The 20,857-nt window shown below is 39.2% G+C and overlaps 2 long non-coding RNA genes across 2 annotated transcripts; both read right to left on the reverse strand.

The window, feature by feature from the left end:
• Nucleotides 1–499: 499 nt before the first annotated feature.
• Nucleotides 500–4,123, reverse strand: LOC109384668 (uncharacterized). Its single transcript, XR_002124453.1, has 3 exons — nucleotides 3,968–4,123; nucleotides 1,879–1,992; nucleotides 500–1,019 (listed from the first exon to the last, which is right to left on the reverse strand). It is a non-coding gene; the product is annotated as an uncharacterized LOC109384668 (long non-coding RNA).
• Nucleotides 4,124–7,643: 3,520 nt separating this feature from the next.
• On the reverse strand, nucleotides 7,644–11,575 carry LOC109384667 (uncharacterized). The gene is made up of 3 exons (XR_002124452.1): nucleotides 11,471–11,575; nucleotides 10,880–11,001; nucleotides 7,644–7,907 (listed from the first exon to the last, which is right to left on the reverse strand). It is a non-coding gene; the product is annotated as an uncharacterized LOC109384667 (long non-coding RNA).
• Nucleotides 11,576–20,857: the final 9,282 nt, after the last annotated feature.

A 20,857-nucleotide genomic window follows, 5' to 3' on the forward strand; every position in this document is an offset into this window, starting at 1 on the left:
TTTTCTTTTAACATAATGCACCTGGTTATATGTTACTTTTTTAAAAATAATTTTATTTTAAAAAATAGTTTTGTGAATAGGAATGTATATTGATCCACAAATATAATACAATTAACTCGTAGCTCAATAAATAAATATTTCAAATACTTATATGATTTAAATTACTTTAGTACCCCCCTTTAACTCACAAAATATCTGTTTGTATGGTAAATTATATGATCACACAGTTAGTGATTAGTATTTGTGATTACTTATTTTTTTAACTAGTGACCAAAGCCTGTCAAATGGAAGTGATGTGATTATATATGTCATACACATACATATATAAGTATATGATGTATGTATATATATATACATACATATTCTAAAATATATGTATATATTTCATAATTGCATCTAAACAAGCTGCAATATTCTATCCTTTAAAAGGAAAGCTTCAGTTGCCAAAAATGTATATTTTATATCTTACAATTGGAGCAACTGAACTACCAGTATATATTCCCTCTATTCAAAAAAAAAAACTCCAATTCTTTTCCTCTTCTTAACTGCACCTGACGCCTGCCTCTCAGTTCTTGGAGCTCAGGCTGTATCACCATCACCTGCTGAAGCTGCAAAAGTGCTTTCCTTGGGCCCTACGATGGAGGCTTTTGACTCAGTAAGCGTGTGCTGGAACCCAGGAATCTGTATTTCTCATAACTCCCTGAAATTATTCAGATGCAGTTCTGTCATTGGAGGACAAGGGACCACAATTTTTAAAGACTACAGCGTCAGGCTCATACCCTTTCCCCAGTTCCACATGACTATGAGAGCGACTCTTCCAGGATCCCAGCGGCACCTCTCTGCCCGCTGGACTTAGTCTCACGTAAACAGCGGTGCGTACAAGAACCTCCAACGAGGCGGCCAGTGACGGTCTCCGTCCACGTCCTCAGCACGTCGCTCAGCCTCCGTCTGCTGGGATGTGTGGTGTGGTCGTGGACTGCGCGCATCTCCACTGTGTGTGTGCACAGCCTCCAGTCCGCCTGGAGCGGACAGAAGTGATTAGTCAGCTCTCAAGGCTGTCTCACATGCTGGAGACCACCTGGAGACACCTCTAGTTGGTCTGCCTGAATATTGCTTGCCCCGAGTGGGCTCTCAGGTGAACACAGCTTCGGGCCCTCCCTGTTGGCTGGTCACTGAGCTTTAACTGGCAATGCTCTAAATCCAGCGAACCCTTGGGGCAGTTAAGCTGGTGGGCTTTATACTGCCCTGCCTGCTGTGGGTGAACTACCCCACGGACAGAACTGGGGGTTAGCCACAGCCCTGGGAAGGGGGCCACAGACTCAGGCGGTTCTTACCATGCTTCTGTAGTCCTCGTGGATAAACTCTGTTCAGTGTGCTGCATGTTTTTGATGGGATTCTAGTGTGCTGAAAAAGTGGCTGGTTTTGACCATTTTGCCCAGCTATAGAGTTGATTTGGTGAAGGGGATTTACATTGCCAGGGTCAGAATGACTCCCACAGCAGATCTTAACCTCCATGACTTTTTAGAACAGCCATCTCCCTCCCTCCCTCCTTCCCTCCCTTCCTCTGCACTCCCTTGTCTAAGACTATATAGTACTATTGATCACCAGTGAAGCGTGTGTTTGAAATTAATTTTTCCCCTGGCAGAGGGGCTGTGCCACACAGACACACTCCCCTCTCCTTGCAGCTACCAGGACCCATTTGCATGGTGGCTGGCTCCAGGCACGAAGCACTGTCTCTCTAGGCATCTAATTTTCCAGTCCAAATTTCAAAGGCCCCTTGCCCCGCCACCTCATTATAATTAGTAGCACATTCTAAATGCCTGAGCTCCAAAACACACCCAGCTCACATGAGTTTAAGGGCGCTGAAGCTGTATGTACCTGCTCAACGTGTAACATAAGCCACTGTAATGCTTCCAGAGTTTCCAGGGTGCTTAGAAATATTGTCCCTGCAGAAAATTTCACGAGCTCGCCCTGAAAACATTCTGGAGAAAGCTTCAACAACAAAAACAAAAAGATAAAGAATTGTTTAGATATAAAGCACTCAAATCTTTTTTATGTGCTGTCTAAGCCGATCTGATTAGCTCATGAGAGTAACTCCAAACCCTGCCAGAACATAACAGGTTTTCTACATAGGTCTAGTTGGAAAGAGAAAGAAAAACTACATACAGCTGTTCCAAGGCTGGGAAATGCTGTGCAGATCTGACAGCAGCTGTTTGCATGCCAAATAGTTCCAGCAATTTCTAATTAAATCCAGCTCAGGAGAAATATTATGATCCACATCACATGATTTCTGTCTGTATCTGGGATGCTTTCTCTCTCTATTTTGTATGCTCCTCCAGCAAATCCTGTCTGTTTTCTTTATCTTAAAGGGCTAATTAAAGCAGGGGCAAAAATATCATTTTATGTGTGAGGTTAGAGCACCCACAGGAGTCAACCACCAAAGCTGTAAGGAAGGGGCATCCCCAACCTCTTAATGCTAAGGAATGAGCAATTGGGGTGAAATCTCCTGGTACACCCCCTTCCCACAGCTCCTCTGTAGGGTCGCTGCACCTACTAAGTGAATAGCATGCGCTTTTGTGACTTTGGTTCATGGCTCCCTAACCAAGAGTCCTTGGTTAAATATAATAATACTTTGGTATAACCTAATAAAGTACTTTCATGCATATGCATATTATCTCATTTATAACTTAAAATAACCATGTGAAATAGGCTGGGACGAATATTATTATCTCCATCTTACAAATTAAAACACTGAAGCTCTCAAAGACCAAATGATTCCTGATCAATGTTAAGGCCATGACCAGTGATTATCAGAAAAGAACTTGGCAGCAGACTTTCCAGCCCCAAGACCATTGCTTCATTCCCTCGGCCCACTCCCTCTATCACCTCATTAGCTGGACAGACATATCAATCTGTTCCTAAATTCAAAAGTGCCATTTTGCCCAAGAGCATCTAATTACTATGCATTATTATCCATATTTTCAATAACTTGTATGTGATTCCAAATTACATTTTTCTATCTCTCAAGAGAAATGTGATGTAGAGATTAACTCCACACGAGGCTCACTGAAATGGAAACATGAGACAGATCTGAGAATGTATTAGTGAATACTAAATATACTTAAAATTAAGAAGTATTTTTGCCTGAATTGTACAAGAGTTTCATTTCTCTGGGGACACAATTTCCAGAAATCAACCTATACTATACATTTACAAAAATCCCTGAGGCCAAAGACTGAAAAGAATTTATTTTATGCTGAAATAGAAATCTGGCTGTGAATAAGGTTTCCATCAAAGTAAACAAAATAACAACCCACAGCCTTTTTACACATTTATTCGGCTATTAACCCTTGTTTCTGGGTGATTCCACATTCCTAGACTATTGGTAAGTGTTTGAGGGGGTCTATGAACACTTTTGGGCCATTATTAATGAGATCCACCAACATGAAAATATTTAATAGGACCAAATTTGATGGAAGTGCTTGACTGCCACCCTATTTGATTATTTTCTGAGTTTATTAGTCAGGATAATTAACACTACTTGTTGCAACAAATAAACCCCCAAATCAGCGACATAGTCCAAAAAAGTCTATTTGTCACTCACACAAAATGTGATGGAGTTTGAACAGCTCTGGATAAGGGTTCAGGGATCTAAACTGGTCTGGTAGAGTGTTTTCAAACACCAGACCTTGAAATAGCACATGTCACTTCCATGCACGTTACATTGGCCAGTTTCAGAGCCCCAGCCCACAGCACGAGAGTTTCAGGAAAGCAGTCTTCTTGTATTCCAGTGGAAAGGAAATGGTATGGGAAGCACAGAGCATGATTTCTGACCACACTGAAAGAGACCTTTCTATGCAACTGGGCTTTCTCTGCAACCACATCATTCCAGAAGCACCGTATTCTAGTTTGGAGACATAATCTAAGAAGAGGAGCTTTGTAACCCTGTCAATAGGAAGGTACTAACCTTAGAGGGGTTTCTCTGTTGAAGAGTTACTCTCAAAGCTCCTACTTCAAGGACAGGGAGGAGGTTTGCGGGGAGGAGGGTGTGTTGACGAGTAGAGATGGAGCCAGGGAGGTTCAGCTCTCCAGACCTGTCATTTCAATTTCATGATCCAATAAAGATTTTCTGAAAAAAAAAAATATATATGCATATATAGATACGTATATATACGTATATATAAGCATGTATATAATACACATATATGTATATACATATGTATGTATATATGTAATTACATGTATATGTACATATATGTATATGTACTAATGAGATAGAGATAGAGACAGAGACAGAGACAGAGACAGAGACATAGATACAGATATAACTTAATATTTCTGCTTAGCTGACCAGGGCAAGCTTTGCCATGTAATTTCAATGATCATCTTGGAACCTTAATTGTTTAGGGAACATAAGGACTTTCGTTCAACAGCATCCAAATGCATTATGTGTTATAAGAAACTCCCTCTCTTATAATGTCATCTATGCTTTTTTGTAACACAGTGACAGTGGGGAGACTCAGGTACTTATGTCATATGCCATTCTATATCTTTAATTGCTTTTCTCAGGACTGAACCAGAAAAGATTTCAGTGTGACAATGCCTGATTTTCCTTGTCCCTAGGTCCTCTAGATGCTTGTCCTTAGTCTCTAGGCACTCATCACTCTGTAGATGTTAGAATCCATGATCTTATGAATTCAGCTTTTATTAAAACTCAGGAAATGAAGCTGCACAGATAGGTTCCTTATACAGTGCCATCGTTTTGTGTTTTTTCTTAATCCTTCTTGAAGAAGACACACGAGGCTTCATCACCCATGTCCTGCCCTGTGTTAACCCTGTTTCCATAAAAGAACTGAGACCTAAAATCATTGTACTAACCTTGCAGATCATATCGAAAGGAGAAGTGCAGATAAAACACGTGACACTGAATTCCCAATCATCCGTGTTATTGTGTTTCATAGTCTAGCTGCTCAACTTTTAAAATTTGGATGTTTCCGACTCTTTAGGAATATAGCATGTGTTTAGATTTTGAAATAAATCAAATAAGGCCTGTCAGTTCTCAACAGCTCTGTTCACATGTTTATTGTACATATTTCTTTCCCCAAGAGTGCAACAATGAATGTGAACCTAATAGAAACAGAATTTCAGTTTCTTATAATGTGCAGTCCACACCACGTTGACACAGACAATATCAAATTTTCTCTCATCTCAAAAACGTTTCATATTCTGTGGCATGTAACCATATCAAAAGACAAATTTCTTCCAATTCCAGAGTGTTACACATTTCATGTCCAAAGTGGAATTAGTTCTATATGACAACAATGCTGCACCATTGGGAATTTTGGATTTATCACAGATAAAATAAAAATGGTCACTATATTGGGTGGCTGCATCTATTCCCCACTTTCCAAAGAGCATCTTTTTTGGCTTAGAAAAATATCTATTAGAAACCAAAGAACTCCATTAGGTCATTTAACCACTCATATATTTTCACATGCTTCAGACCTTATTGTATATGTTAAAGAAATAAAGAGAATTCTTACAAGCAACAGAAAGGAAATGATACCCAAATTACTTTTTCATGATTGCTCAATTTGATTTAGAATATACTAAGTATTCACACAATATAAATATAGGACAGGGCAGCATTTTCTAAGCTATCTATGGAACTCCTAATACCATTAGAAATAGAACCTATGGTCAAAAATATTGGGAGTACATGAGTAAATTAAATTGAACATCTTCTTTTATTGAAGAAATTTTCAGAGCCCTTAACAAACTAATATGCATTGAGACTATCCCAGATATATGGTCTTCAAATGCTGTATTTTGTAGACTTACTTGGCCACCATTTTGTGGCAGACTTCTATTAACATCTTGGGTCACATTCGTATTCTTCAGAACAGAGTTTGGGAAAGTTGCAGCATGGACTAAACTTCCCAGTTGGATTTCCTAGAAAATTCATCCTTGCTATGTCTACACAGTACTGAAGGAATTCAGCAACTAAGAAAAAGCTCAGAACCAATTAGTTCAAAGTGGAAGAGTTATGGCAACACAGCAAAAAATTATTGAGTTAGTACAATGAGATACCAGTGCCATCTAAAGGTTAAGTGCCTAATTATGACACTTAATATAATTGAGACATAACCAAACTTTAAAAAGCAATACAATGGTTATATACAAACTAATGTATATCTCTCAGACACACGTCCCATTTACTCATTTCACAAATAATTAAGGTGTCCTCTGTAAGAGCCAGGCACGCGGCCAGTCAGTCACCAAAGTCATAGCAGTGAGTAGACCACCAAACACTTGCACCAAAGTTTTGGAGGTCCCTGGTTGTACCATCCAGGCATTATGTATATCTTTTCTCCTGGAGATGTGTATCAGGCTCATGTGACGTTTACCACAATAGAGAGACAATTATAATTACCTAAACAAGAGAACACCAGAAATATGTTAAAACTGAACACTTCCTACCAAAAAGTTGTGGATATAATTCAGTATGCAGATGATTAAATATTTTATGCTTACATCTTTTTAAATACACATATGGTACTCTCTAAGCCATTAGTGTAGTTAGAGCCAAAAATGACATTTTTATCTCAAGTTTCTGTTGAGTTTACAAAACAACTTTTTACAGGTTTCCTCTAGATACTTTCCATCCCAAGAAACCATGAAGCTATTATGTTTAGGAAATGTCACAATATTTCCCCACACCATAAAGGAACTGCATTACTATACTATTTCCAGGCAGAGTCATACATTTTCCAAACAAAACATGAGCTAATCTGAAAGTCTTTTTTCAATATGTAAACTTTCCATGTTTTCCATGCTTGCCAGGTTAGAGACAGGGCCAGAGAGATTACAACATTAATGGAATGTAACTTACTTTTGTAATACAGGAAACTGCCATCCTTTTCATCAGGTCTAAGGGTGGCGTATAGTGGGGAAAGGAGATGAAATTGGATTGAACAATCTCTTTTCTTTCCAGTTTAAACCACTCCCCTCTGTCCATCCTAAGCTTTAGGCTTTGGTACCAAGGAATGGAAGAGAAACAAAGAAGAGCTGCAGTGGTGCTGGAGGAAGATTGTCTGGGTGTGTGTGGAGTGGGCAGTGTGTGAGCATGTGCAGGTATGCCTGGGCAAGGTGGAGACTTAAACGGCAAGCGCCTTAAAAAGATGAAGGATGCTACTGGCTTTCTTCTGACCTCTACTGATGTCTTTATTTATAGCAACCATAAAAATCCACCTTTAGAATGACAGCTAAGTCAGATAATTCATAATCTAATGATCCCTGACCATGTGTTCCTATCTATGTGTTTGCCTTCCTGGTTTGGTGACTGATGCTCTCTTGACAAGAACTCATACCATGTCTGTTTCCTGCTTCAGATTCTCTGCCATTTCCAGTGCTCCACTCTCTCCTCTCATGGTAGAGGTTGCAATCTAGTGGTCCATGGCTAAATCTGGCATGATGGACTTTTCTTGGGTTTGGCTTTTCTTTCCCCCTCATATGAACTATCTTACAACTCTGGTCTCAAACTTCCTACAAGGTACAACCTGCAGAGGCTCAGGAGCATGACAGCTCCAGGTCCATCTAAATCCCACCACTCTGTAACATCTGCTTAAGGAAGGCCAGCTTCATACCTGGTAAACTACATGTTTGACCCCTGGAGGCAGCAACCTCTCATCTCAGTGAAAACTAAACTCAGCAAATAGCGATTACCTAATGAAGAGAATTGCTCCATCCCTGCTGACTTAGATGCCCTTCCAAGCTCATCTCTTCGATGTCCTTGTCCTCATGTCCCCAGCAGTCTTCTGAACTCCAATCCATCAAGTACTTCTTCTTTCTTGTTTCTTCACCATTTTCCTCTTTATTGATTCTCTTCTGTACACAGTTTTTACCATCTTGAAGGAAAATAAAGCACTTTCTTTACACTTTGTCTCCCTCAAGCTATTCCCCTTCTCTTTCCAGAAAAAAAAAATCTGAAAAAGTATGCCTTGCTCTTTGCAATTCTTCACCCACCATTCACTTTCCAAATTACTGCAGTCTAGTCCCAGCAGACCTTGGAAACTACTTCCACTAAAGTCAACAATGGCCTCTTCTCCCACCCAAGACACAGTTGTCATTCCTCACTATGGTAACCTTGGTGCACTATTTGCCTTGGATGCGTATTGACTCCTACCTTGAAATTCTATTATTTCCTAGATTCCATAGATGGACTGTCTCCTTCTTTTCATTCTCATCTTTCAACAGTCATTTTTCCCAATTTCATCAAAGATTTAAAACATTTTTCATGTTTTTAAACATAAAATGCTAAGTGCTTTGTAGCTTTCAAACATTATATTCCCAATTCTGTCAATACCCCTTTGAGTCAGACCTAACAAGATCACACCCATTTTTCAATGATAAAATATCTTTGAACAGGTTGAATAAACTCCACAAGTTCCTTCATCTAACAAAAGCAGAGTTGGAACCAACCCCATGCTCTTTAGTGCTCCTCTGACCTGTCTCCTGTTTCTCAAACTTCTTGGTGATTCCCAGGTTTAGACAGCAGGTCTCTTCGCATCTTAAGTGTTTCCATGTGCAATTCCAGTGATGCCCATGGGTTCACCAGTCAACTTTATGTTGATATTCTCCAGCAATGTGTCTCCCTTCCAGGTTTTTATTCCAACAATTGAATTCATTTATTATCCCCCATGTTCTGTTTTAACTTTATCTTAATATTTATGATGGTTTTATTCAGCTTACATGGGTATATGAGTATTTTCTGATGGGGCAGAAAAATCCTTGAGGGAGCAATGTGTTATCATCTGTCTGGCCCATAAGTGTTTAATGGATGTTAAATAATTGAGTGAATGAGAGGATATCTAATTGCTGTCTGAGCATCTCTACTTAGATCATCCACAGTCCCCTCTCTAACCTGGTCTATATTTCAAACTTTACTTGTGATCGTTTACCCCACTCTGACTCTGTCCCCTGAATCCCTCATCTTAGAGCATAGTACTAATATCTACCCAATCATCTTAAGCCAAAAATTTGTGTGTCAATCAGTTTCTGTCCCTAACCCCATCTAATTGATCAAAATATCCAGTTAATTTACCTCATAAATATATCTCAAACTCACTCACTCACTCTCAGATATATCCATGGTGTAGGTTCCATCATTCCACGTAGGACAATTGGAATGGTCTGTTCTTGGCTTTCCAGCCTCTTCCAATCCATTCTGCACAATGTTATGGGAGCACTCACTTTCTCTTTCCTTCTCACTCTTCTGTTCTTTACCTATCTCACAGTTTGTCGACTCTTCTGATGTCCCACACAATAAAATGTGCCTGCTTGATCAAGCATATAAGGTCCTCTATGATCTGGCCTCGATTTACTTGTCCACCTTCTTCTAGCCATCATACCTCTCTTAATATATTGCATTTGGTAATTCTGAACCACTAACATTCCTGGCTCCACCCCTTCGTCCCCAAATTCCTTCCCACATTTTATCATCCTACAAGACATTATTCGTTCTTAAAAGTCTCAGTTCAAGGATTGCATTCTCTGAGCAGCCCTTCCTGTTTCCCTACAGAGATTTAGATGCTCTTTCATCTGTGCATATATATTTCCATTTTAATAATTATCATATTATAAAGAAATTATCTCTTTGCCCATTTCTCCGTGAAATTGGTAGAATGATGAATGTTAATTCTAAGAGTGATGGTGAATTCTATTCATTGATTCTTACGACAATCACGTGGTATAAGCAATGATGTTCCCTTCCTTGTTTTTACAGATAATAAAGTTGGGTTCATAGGGGCAAGCACTTGAATCTATACCCTGTCCATTACATCACACTCTTGAGGCATTGAGCAGTCAGACTAGTTCTATAACTTTAGTACTAAGAGCCGTATGCACTAGAGAGGGTGTGTGTGTGTGTGTGTGTGTGTGTGTGTGTGTGTGTGTGTGTGTGTGTGTGTNGTGTGTGTGTGTGTGTGTGTGTGTGTGTGTGTGTGTGTGTGTGTGTGTGTGTGTGTAATGCTGGCAGAGAATTCATTTATATCCACTTTCACCTACGCAAAGGGAAGTCCGCAAGGTAAGCTCAATTGATTGACAACATGCATTCCACTGTATTATATCATTTAGAGCTATGTGATCATCATCAAATTAATGCATTGTAGCTTGAGAACAGAAAGTAACCACATTAACTCCCTATTGAAGCACACACTTTCTCTCTCTCTCTCTGTCTCTCTCTATCGTAAGATCATATATGTGTATTAGAACAGAGGTAATAGAAGGCACCTTCTTTTGTCTTAAGAGGACATCTGGCGTGATTAAAATGTAGATCAAAGAAAACACAGATTTCATTCAAAAGCTCATTCTTTCAGTTAATCTTTACATTGTCATTGATTTTATCTTGTTTGCTTTTATAGTGATTGGATGTTTTTCCTTAGCCCATGGTTTCTTATATTTAAGTGTTTATTTTTATTTTTTCACAGAAGCAAAATAGGTAATGACTATTTAGAATTTAAATGTATGCTAGCTTCCTCTACTGGAAAGGCTAAAAATACTCAATTTTCATGCCTCCTTATAGGCAGAAATAACCATGTGACATGTTTCTGGACAATTACATGTTCGTCGAGGTCAGTGGAGGAAATTTCCATGACAGCTTTTTTTAAAAAACCAGACGTGGTAGCTACGGCTCGTTTTGCCTCTTCAGCTTTTCCTGATTTCCCCTTCTGCTGTTTGAAATGGGGGTGCAATGTGCCAAGGCATGGCTGCCATCTGCAACACTGAGAACAAGTGCTTCTGGAAATGATGGTAAAGCAAAAATGTAGGCACTCAGGCCCTCGGTGACATATGCAAACGGCTAGACCAGCCCTGAACTTACCTATTTATTATCATGTGAGATGGTCAGCCTCCCCATGTTTAAGCCACCAGTCGGGTTTTCTGTCCTTGCAGATGAAGTCATTCCTGATACGAATGCTCTTATGCAAGAAATGCTCTTCATCTCTGCGGTTGAACAGAAGGGAATGAATTTCAGGGCTCATCATCAAGGTGTCCACTTTATCCCAATTTAAAAAATAAAATAGTAGCACTAGAAGACCCTAACAAATCATTGAAACCACTTCATTTTAGGATTTAGGCACTTAGAGCCCAGAATGGTTTAGGAATTTGTTCAAGGCCACTCTGCTGTTGATGCTTGAATGAGCACCTGGTATCCTGAACCCCACTCTGAATGCTCCCCTGTAGTTCTGAAATTAAAGAGAACTTTTATGTGTGAGACAGCTGAAACCCTGATCAGAGTCTTGCACAAACTCATCACTAACATACTCTGACAGACCCAAGGTAGCAAAGTCATCATTAAGGAGTCTTAAGAGAAAAATGAGAATTATTAAGAGGTAGAAAATTAACTGCATAAGTAAAATTGCAAATTATCTCGATATTTTTATAGCCTTGGGAAGAATGAAGCAGGACTTACTTGTCTGGAGTAAAAGATAAACTCTATTGGAGCATGGACCCACTCTGCTTTGCTTGCTCCTCCGTTCATGGTACATAGAACAATCCAGTCATGTAGAAGATATTGAATAAATTCTAATTAAATGAAATAATAAAGGAATGGTGAATAACTGTATGTAATATAATTTCCATAAGATTAAGGAAAGAATAAGATTTAGGAAAATCATCTTGTTAACACATAAAGGAATTCAGGTAGGTTATAAGGCAGGTATTTATGGCAGTGAGTGATTAGATATGGGGTACCAAAAAAATGTATACAAGTGGACATTTTGATCAACGTTGCTCAAGCAGTAGTTCGCAGTAATCAGAAGTGTCTGGACACTGATGGTAACCACTTTGAGCACCTCTTGTAATTGCAGAAGTCAAACACGACTTGTATTCCTCTTTTGTTATTGGTATATATTGAGTATTACAATTTTAATACAGTTTTCCTTTCTTAAAATGTGTATACTTTTTTTGGCACCCTCTGTATATTGACCATGAGAAGACTACTAAAAACACTCAGAGAGAAAAGAGAGATTAATCATAAAGGAACAGTAATTAAACAGGCAGTTGATTTCTCAAAAGTAATAATGGAAGGTCAAACACAGTGGGTTAATATCTTCAAGATGCTGTGAGAAAATAACCATTAACTAAGAATTCCATCCATGGCTAGATTATCAGTCCAGCATGAAGACAAAAATAAAGAGAATATACAATAAGACAACAGTACAGTAAAAGAACTGTATCATAAACAAATAAAATGATCTCAAAAAGAGAGTAAAGATCCACCGAGGGGTGTGCAAAGGAAATGATAAACTCATGGTTAGATCTAAATAAACTGTTTCAAACAATAATAATGTGTGATTTTAGCACTTTAAAAAGATTGAAATAATTCATTGTATAGAAGTAACATTTAAGACAGAATTGGTTTTAAACTGTAATAAAGTCCTTATATTATGTAACAAGAGAATAAAGATAATAACTTTAGACTGTGCTAAATCAATTATTCATGTTGCTATTTTAAGTGTAATCACTAAAATGATATGAATAAAATGTATAACCTGTAATATAAAGAAAAAAATGAATTCTAAAAAATCACTCCCATTTAAAAGGCAGGAAATGAGAAAAACAAACTCCAGGTGTATGTTTTGTAATAAACAAATCTGACACTTTAAGATACAGAATGGTTGAGGTCAAAACAGGGAAAAGATACATGAGACAAAACTAACAGTATGGCTATGCTAGTAACAGACCAAATAGATTTTATACTACAAAGTATTATTAGTAATAAAGCTTTACCACAAAGATATGAATATATATACATATATACATATATATATCATATATTATATATATATATATATGTAATACACTACTGTATGTACTTAAATGACAGGAGTTTGATATATATACAAAAAGTGGGAAACTCACAAGGGAAATATAACACCAGCATTATGGGAGAATTTAGCATACTTCTCAGTAATTAATAAATAAAACAGACAAAACTGAATATAGATATAGTAGAATTGAACAACATAAGGCAACAGCCATAAAAAAGAAAGACTTGGACTAAAGGATAGTTCATAACAAAGAACGCACATGCTTCTCCAGCACACGTGGGAGCTTTTATAAAAACTGACCACGTGTTCTGCCATAAATCAAAGGCTAATGAATTTCAAAATATAAACTTCTTACATTCTTAGACAATGATGAAATTGAATCAGCAAATATCATTAAACATAAAATTAACTCTACCTCCATATTTAAAATTTTTTAAAGCACAATTTGCATGACTCATGACTCAGAAAAAAATTATAATGGAAATGTTAAAACATGTAAAACTCTGTAATAATTAATATACAACACAGCAAAACTTGTGGGATAAGGCTAAGCTGTGAAGTGTAATGTATATTCTTAAATGCTGATGTTAGGTAAGAAAAAGAAAGACGGAAGTAAGAAGCTAATAGTCCATAACTTGATGTTAAACAAACAAACAAAAAGAATAGAATGAATCCAAGAAACTCAGAAGGAAGAAAATAATAAAGATGGGAGAAATTGTTGTAATAGTAAAGAAAAATTTAGTAGAGACAATCAATAAAGCCAACATGAGTTCTCTGAAAACACTAACCATATAGTCAAATTTCTGGTAAGAGTCACAGTAAAAGACAGAAAAGTTACAAATAAGCAGTTCAAATAAAAGGTGGTACATAGGTACCATACAGTACAGTTTAAAAAATAGAAAATATCATGAATGGATATTATTATACATTGGAATACTTGATAAAAATTTACAAATTTGGGGGAAAATATAACATAAGACCTGAATTTAAAAAAAAAGGAAACCTGAGTAGCTTTAAAACCGTTATTTTTATTTTATTTTATTTTTTAGCTGAGCCATCCTGCCACCTGTTGGCAGCTCAGTGGCAGCTCAGCTCAGGCCGGTAATTGAACCGCTAGTCGCTCAGAGCTCGCACTCTTGAGCAAGCTCTTAACCAACTGAGCCACTTGGCTGGCTCCAAACCTTTAAAGAAACTAAGTCAATAGTAAGAAATATGCTTATCAACATACCACCAGCCCTAGGGCCGGCCGAGTGGCGCAATGGTTAAGAGCTGGCTTGGGACGCCAGAGGGTCCCGGTTCGGTGACGCTGCCCTCTACAGCTAAGACGCTAAACAACAGCTCAACTTGGAGCTGGGCTGCCGTGAGTCACCGGTGACAAGTAGGCTGCAGCCCCTGCTGCAGTGGGTTGCCATGGGCTACAGTGTGTAGCCAGCAGCCAGCATGAGCAGCCAGCAGCCAGCGTGAGCGGCCGTCCAGAAGCCGGCGACTGATCTGCCTTGCCCAGGAGGAGCACAATGATGGTGCCAACTTGGGCCTGTGAAGCAACATCCTCCACAACTAGATTGAAGAACAAAACGACAGCAACTTGTCTGTTCCCCTTCCCCCAATTCCCCAGCGCTGTTCTTATCCCCCCAATTACCCAATAAAAATCTTTAAAAAAAAAAAAAAAACGCCAGCCCTAGAAGCAAGCAAATTCTATCAAATATTAAAGGAGAAAAAATTCCAATCTGACAAAACTTTTTCCAAAAAACAAAAAATTAGAGAATGCCTCTCAACTGCTTTCATGAGACTTGTATAACCTTGACACCAAAACTAAATAAGAAAAGCATAAGCTGCAAAATTATAGGTTGAAAGTCAAAGTCATAAACAAAATATTGGAAGTTGTCTGAGCAACGTGTTACCAATGAATATCGTCATTCTGTAGCTCAGCCTGTCCAGGAGCAGTGAGCCAATGCTTTCCCCTGCACCTGACGGAGGACGTGGTGGGGTAGGCAGACTGAGAGGCTCAGGAGCCTCCGTCGCTGCCCCCTGTTGCATTCTAAGCTGCCCCTTGTGATGGGTTTCCTCCCTCTCACTAAAAAGTTAAGGACGTGGAGATTTGGAAATATGAAATGAGAACTGGTAAGTAGAGCAGGGATTCAAACTTAAATCATCTGATTCCAATTTTAGCTGTTTCCCTTCCACAGCTGTGTACTGGTAAATGTTTAATAACCAGCTCTCCAGAAAAAATAGCCCTCATCTGTAGCATTTGCTGATTTCTGTAGTGCAAACCCTCCCCATGGCTGATGTCAAGCTGCCCCATCATGTCACTGAACGCAGAGCTGGGAAGAGCTGCTCACAGCTGGCTCTGTGAGCTGGTGCACGCTGGCTCCAACCACCCCATCCCCACTGGATTTAGTCCTGGTGCCTTCCTGCTTTATTTATTAACTCCCCTTTCTTCCTTAAATACAGATTTCTAGCTTCTTTTGCATGTAACAATCCACAAACATCCTTCATTTCATAGATACTTGTACTTATCGATCATCTGTAATTTGCTGGTCATTTTTCTTAGCACTAAAATACAGTAGTTAAAAAAAAAGTCCTGGGGCTGGCGAAGTGGCGCGATGGTTAAGAACTGGCTTGAGATGCCAGAGGGCCCCGGTTCGGATCCCACATATGAGGGCCAGTGACACTGCCCTCCACAGCTAAGATGCTGAACAACAGCTCAACCTGGAGCTGGGCTGCCATGAGTCACCGGCGCCGGCGATGGCGACGGCGTAGGCTGCAGCCCCTGTAGCAGTGGGTTGCCATGGGCTACTGTATGTAGCCAGCAGACAGCGTGAGCAGCCAGTAGCTGCAGTGAGCGGCCATCCAGAAGCCAGCGACTGATCTGCCTCACCCGGGAAGAGCGCAATTATGGTGCCAACTTGGGCCAGTGAAGCAACGTCCATCACATCTAGACTGAAGAACAAAACAACAGCAACTTGTCTGTTCCCCTTCCCCCAGCACTGTTTCCATCCCCCCAGTTCACCAATAAAAAGTCTTAAAAAAAAAAAAAAGTCCTGCTCTCGGGGCACATACAGAGTAGAGGGGACACATAGAAACTAAAATAGAAAGTCAATTATATAATCTATTAGAAGGTGGTAATTGCTCTGGAGAAGATCAAGCAGGAAAATAGCATAGGAAGAGCTCAATATTATGCATCAATTTTAAGAGGGTGACAGGGTCAGTCTTATTGGGAAGGTGATATTTGAACAAGGAGTTAATGGGGATAAGGAATCGGGGTGTGTGAATGTCCAGTGAGCAGCCTTCCAGACATAAAGAACAATGGACATAAAGACCACGAGGCACTAGCATACTGTGGTGTAACCAATGTCAGCCAGGAAGTACGGATGGCCAGTGCAGAGAGGGTGCAGAGGGTGCCGCCAAGTATAAGTAGGAGAGGGGCCGGCCAAGTGACTCAGTTGGTTAAGAGTTAGTTTAAGAGCGCGAGCTCTGAACAACAGGGCCGCTGGTTCGATTCCCACGTGGGTCAGTGATACTGCGCCTGAGCTGAGCTGCCACTGAGCTGCCAACAGGTGGCAGGATGGCTCAGCTGGTGAGAGTGCATGCTCCTAACAACAAGGCTGCCTGTTCGATGGTGGCTATGCCACCTGCAACTAAGACTGAACTTGGCACCTTGAGCTGAGCTGCCAGGATGGCTCAATGGATACAGCGTGTGCTCTTAACAACAAGGCTGCTGGTTCAACTCCCACATGGGATGGTGGCTACGCCCACTGGCAACTAAGATTGAACACAGCACCTTGAGCTTAGAGGCCACGAGCTGCCAATAGGCAGCTAGATGGTGACTGGCGCCCTCCACAAGGAAGACTGAAGAACAACAACTTCGCTGGTCCCCTCCCCCAATTCCCCAACACTGTTCCCCTCCCCCAGTTCCCAAATTAAAAAAAAAGAGTAAGTAGGAGATGAGGTCAGAGAGAAAGTGGAGACTCCTGTCACTTCTGGCCTTGAGGCAACTAAAGGTCTTTGGCTTTTATTTGGAGTGAGGTTTCCATGCAAACTCCTTTTATCAATTTGTCCTTGTATACCACATGCCATTTCAACCTACAGACTATGTCCTTCATTTAGGGAAAGTTTCCTGAATTATACCCCTGTGCACTTTTTTTCTGTTCCATTAGTTCAGTTCTCTAATGAAAGAATACCAATTATTCCTACATCGATAAAATTTCGTAAGATTTTGTTGATTATCACTCTTTCCTTGGTAGTGCTGATGGCTGTTTAACATCTGTCTGTTGCCTCATTATTGCCATGTGTAGTTCTTTCCTTGGCTACCACTTTTAGAAATTTTTACCATAAAATTATATAGTTTCCTAGATTTGACTGTAACTAGTAAATTTTAGCTTTTTCTTTTTAACTTTTTAAAATTTACTTTAATCGATATTGGAAAAATGTTTGTGATCCTGAATATTTCTTCCACCTTTACCCAGATAGTTCACCTTTGTTCATTTTTATGAAAAATATTTAGCCCAGAAATGATAATAATATCCTACATTGTAACTTGCATTCATATCATCAGCTAATCCAGTGATTATTGGAGCTCATGGCTTCCTAGTTACTTTTATTACCACAACAGAAGAATTTGAGTGATAAGGAATAAAGTCATACCTTCAAATGCCTTAAATCCAAAGAAGACAATCACCTTTCCTTGGAAAGTCTGTATCTTCTCTATTTATTTCAGAAGATGCTCAGAACTGGAAATATGCATATTCTGGGCCCCTAGAATACATGAAAGAGTTAGGTAACTATTTAGCAGATAGGCTCCACCTCCCTTTTTTCCTCCCTATCAATTATAGTGTTTTGGCACCCAGAGGACATTTGTCATGCCAATAACTTTCATTTCCAAGAAGCATGATGTTACAACATTCATGGTCTAGCTATATAGTTAGCTGATGGTCTCTAAGATCCACGTTCTAGTGTACTGGTCTGCTCAGTTTCTCAGAGATTTCTCTTAACAGTTTATGAGAAGACACAAAAGAAATAGGAATGTGTCAGGAGGTTGCATCAAGGAAAAAGAAGTGTTTATGAAATTCAATTGATTGAATAATTTTTCTCAATATCATCCTAAAATACCGAGGGCTTTCCCGTGGGGTTTTGGACAGCTTCTCCATACATCAGCCCTCCTGGTTAGTAAGTGGTCTCTGGGTGTCTTGTTCGAGGCACATTCATCTTGAATATGAGTCAATTGTACTTATATTATTTGATGAATGTCTATTTCATATTTTTGGCATTATTCGGCAACTTTCCAGGGTAAGAGTTGCAAAATAAGCAATTTTCTAATCTGAAACATACTGCAATAACTCTCATTTTAAGTGCCCAATATCATTTCAAGTCATTTGCTAAGTGACAGGGCTAACACCTCTCCATAGCACATCTGATACAGGGCTGGAAGGAGACCAGAAGTGCAAATCACAGTGGGTTCTAGAAAGCACTGGACTGCTCCACTCAAAGTGGGAGGATTTGCTTCTCTGGTAAGCAGTGGAAAGGTCCTCTGTGGATTAAGACCTTTAGTTTCTCTTAAAGGATGAATGGATATTATAAGTCCCGAGGATTCCATAAACCCTTTATAGCTTTAGTACAGCAGAGCGTCCATCAGCCAATTCTGTGATTTTACTGTGTTTGTCTTTTGCAGAAATTCATGTGAAACCTCAAATGTTCCTTTTACGAGTTCTTTTGTTATACACACATGTTTTTGGTTAAATTAGTGGTGGTTCAATCTGGAAAAGATATCTGTAATTAGAGTCTGATTTTTGAAGTTAAAAAGGTGGGGTGTGGGGGGTGGTTAGCACATTTTCTATCAACTTTTCCTCACAAATAACTTTCTTTACCTTCAAGGACAGTGGCCCAAAACAGCAGCTCCTGGGACCCTTGAGAAAGAATATTTTTCACTTAGCACCATATTGTTAGAAAAAGAGACTTCTAGAAGTTTTAAAGAGCTTGGTTTCTCTCCTCAAAACTCAAGTGGGTACTCATTATATAACAACTCATATCACTTTTATGGTGTGTTAGCTTTCAAAAGCCACATACATAATCAAATCTGATTCTCAAACTAGTAATTTCACTTCTGTAGGGTAAGTACTGCTATTATTATTATCCTCATTTTTTTAAAGAAAGGGGACTAGAAAAAAATATTTCTTTTGTTCAACTAAGAGAAATAGGTGAAAACTTAGCCTCTCGACATAGAAAATTAATTCCTATTCTTTTTCCCCCACATGATCTCAGTGTCAAAAGATACAACACGACAATGTCTTAGCAGGAAGCTGGCAGAAACATCACAATTCTAGCATTCTTTAAAGTACTACCAGACTACATAGTTGTGGACTCTAAGTAAAGGATTGAGCTGCTTTACAGGTTGCGCCTCACCGTTAACAACTGGTGAGAAAGAAGGTGATAGAGAAGAAGAAGAAGAAGAAGAAGAGAGGGTATTTCTTTTTCTAGTTTAAGAGTCTTGCAACATTTTTTTTGTTTTGTTTCATTTTTCAGATTCCCAAACTAACCATCATGCCACTTCCTTCTCATTACCATAGCTTGCCTGAGATTGATGAAGTAGTAAATGTACATCTCAGGTCGTAAGCAAAAATAAAGAGGATTATTCCCTATTTCTTTATGATTAGCATGCCCTTTCCATTTAATTTTTCAATTGTAAAATAATAGTTGAATAATAAAAAATTAAATAGACACATGGGAACATTTTATTCTATGATTGTATTTCTAAAATTTAAACACAAGCTATTAAAAACATTGATAATACTTTTTTAAAATATATGGAAAGTTGGGATCTGTTTTCTATTTTTTATGATATATTAAACCAGATTTTTAAAGCAAGTGAAGTATTACTCTATTGAACTTATACCGTAAATTGAGATGAGCTATGAGGATAATAAAAATTCACACTAGGCTGAAAAAAAAAATCATAGAACTGTTCTCAACATAAAGTGTTCAGTAATCCCCCAAGATGGCAAAACTGTTTTTTAAATGAAATGTTGGGCCTAATTAAGTGACATTTATTTCATCTATCTGGTTATTAGCAGTACAAGCCTATATTGGCCCAAATTGATATTCTTTTTTTTTTTTTAAGATTTTTATTGGGGAATTGGGGGGATGGGAACAATGCTGAGGAATTGGGGGAAGGGGAACAAACAAGTTGCTGTCATTTTGTTCTTCAGTCTAGTTGTGGAGGACGTTGCTTCACTGGCCCAAGTTGGCACCATCATTGCGCTCTTCCCGGGCGAGGTAGATCAGTCCCCGGCTTCTGGACGGCCGATCACTGCGGCTGCTGGCCGCTCACGCTGGCTGCTGGCTACACACGGTAGCCCATGGCAACCCACTGCCGCAGGGGCTGCAGCCTATGCCGTCACCGGCGACTCACGGCAGCCCAGCTCCAGGTTGAGCTGTTGTTCAGCATCTTAGCTGTGGAGGGCAGTGTCACTGGCCCTCATATGTGGGATCTGAACCGGGGCCCTCTGGCGTCCCAAGCCAGTTCTTAACCATCGCGCCACTTGGCCAGCCCCAAATTGATATTCTTATAGATAATCTTTTTGGTTTAAAGCAGGATTTATCAACCTTATCTCTGATGGCATTTGGACTGGGTAATTCTTTGTTGTAGGACGTTGGGAAGCATGCTTAGCCTCTGTCCACTAAACGACATAATACTCCCCAAAACCCACAGTTGTGACAATGAAAAACATTTTCAGATATTATCAAATGTTCCCTGAGGGACCAAAATCACCCCCAGTTGAAAACTACTGGCTTAAAGTACACTAAAATGCAATCGTTCTAATATCACTAATTCTAATAATTTAACATGGGGTTACATATTCAATTCATGAAATATTAAATGAGGCTCTGATATATTTTAGGCAGTATGGGGGTTGCAATAATGAGCATGACATAGCCTCCAGCCTTAGAAACATACAATGCAATCAGCAAGAAGAGTCAAGTATACAAACAGTAACAAAAGCTAAATATGGTAAATGACATAAGTGTACTTT

Source organism: Hipposideros armiger, unplaced genomic scaffold, assembly GCF_001890085.2.
Source record: "Hipposideros armiger isolate ML-2016 unplaced genomic scaffold, ASM189008v1 scaffold_98, whole genome shotgun sequence".
NCBI lineage: Eukaryota > Metazoa > Chordata > Mammalia > Chiroptera > Hipposideridae > Hipposideros > Hipposideros armiger.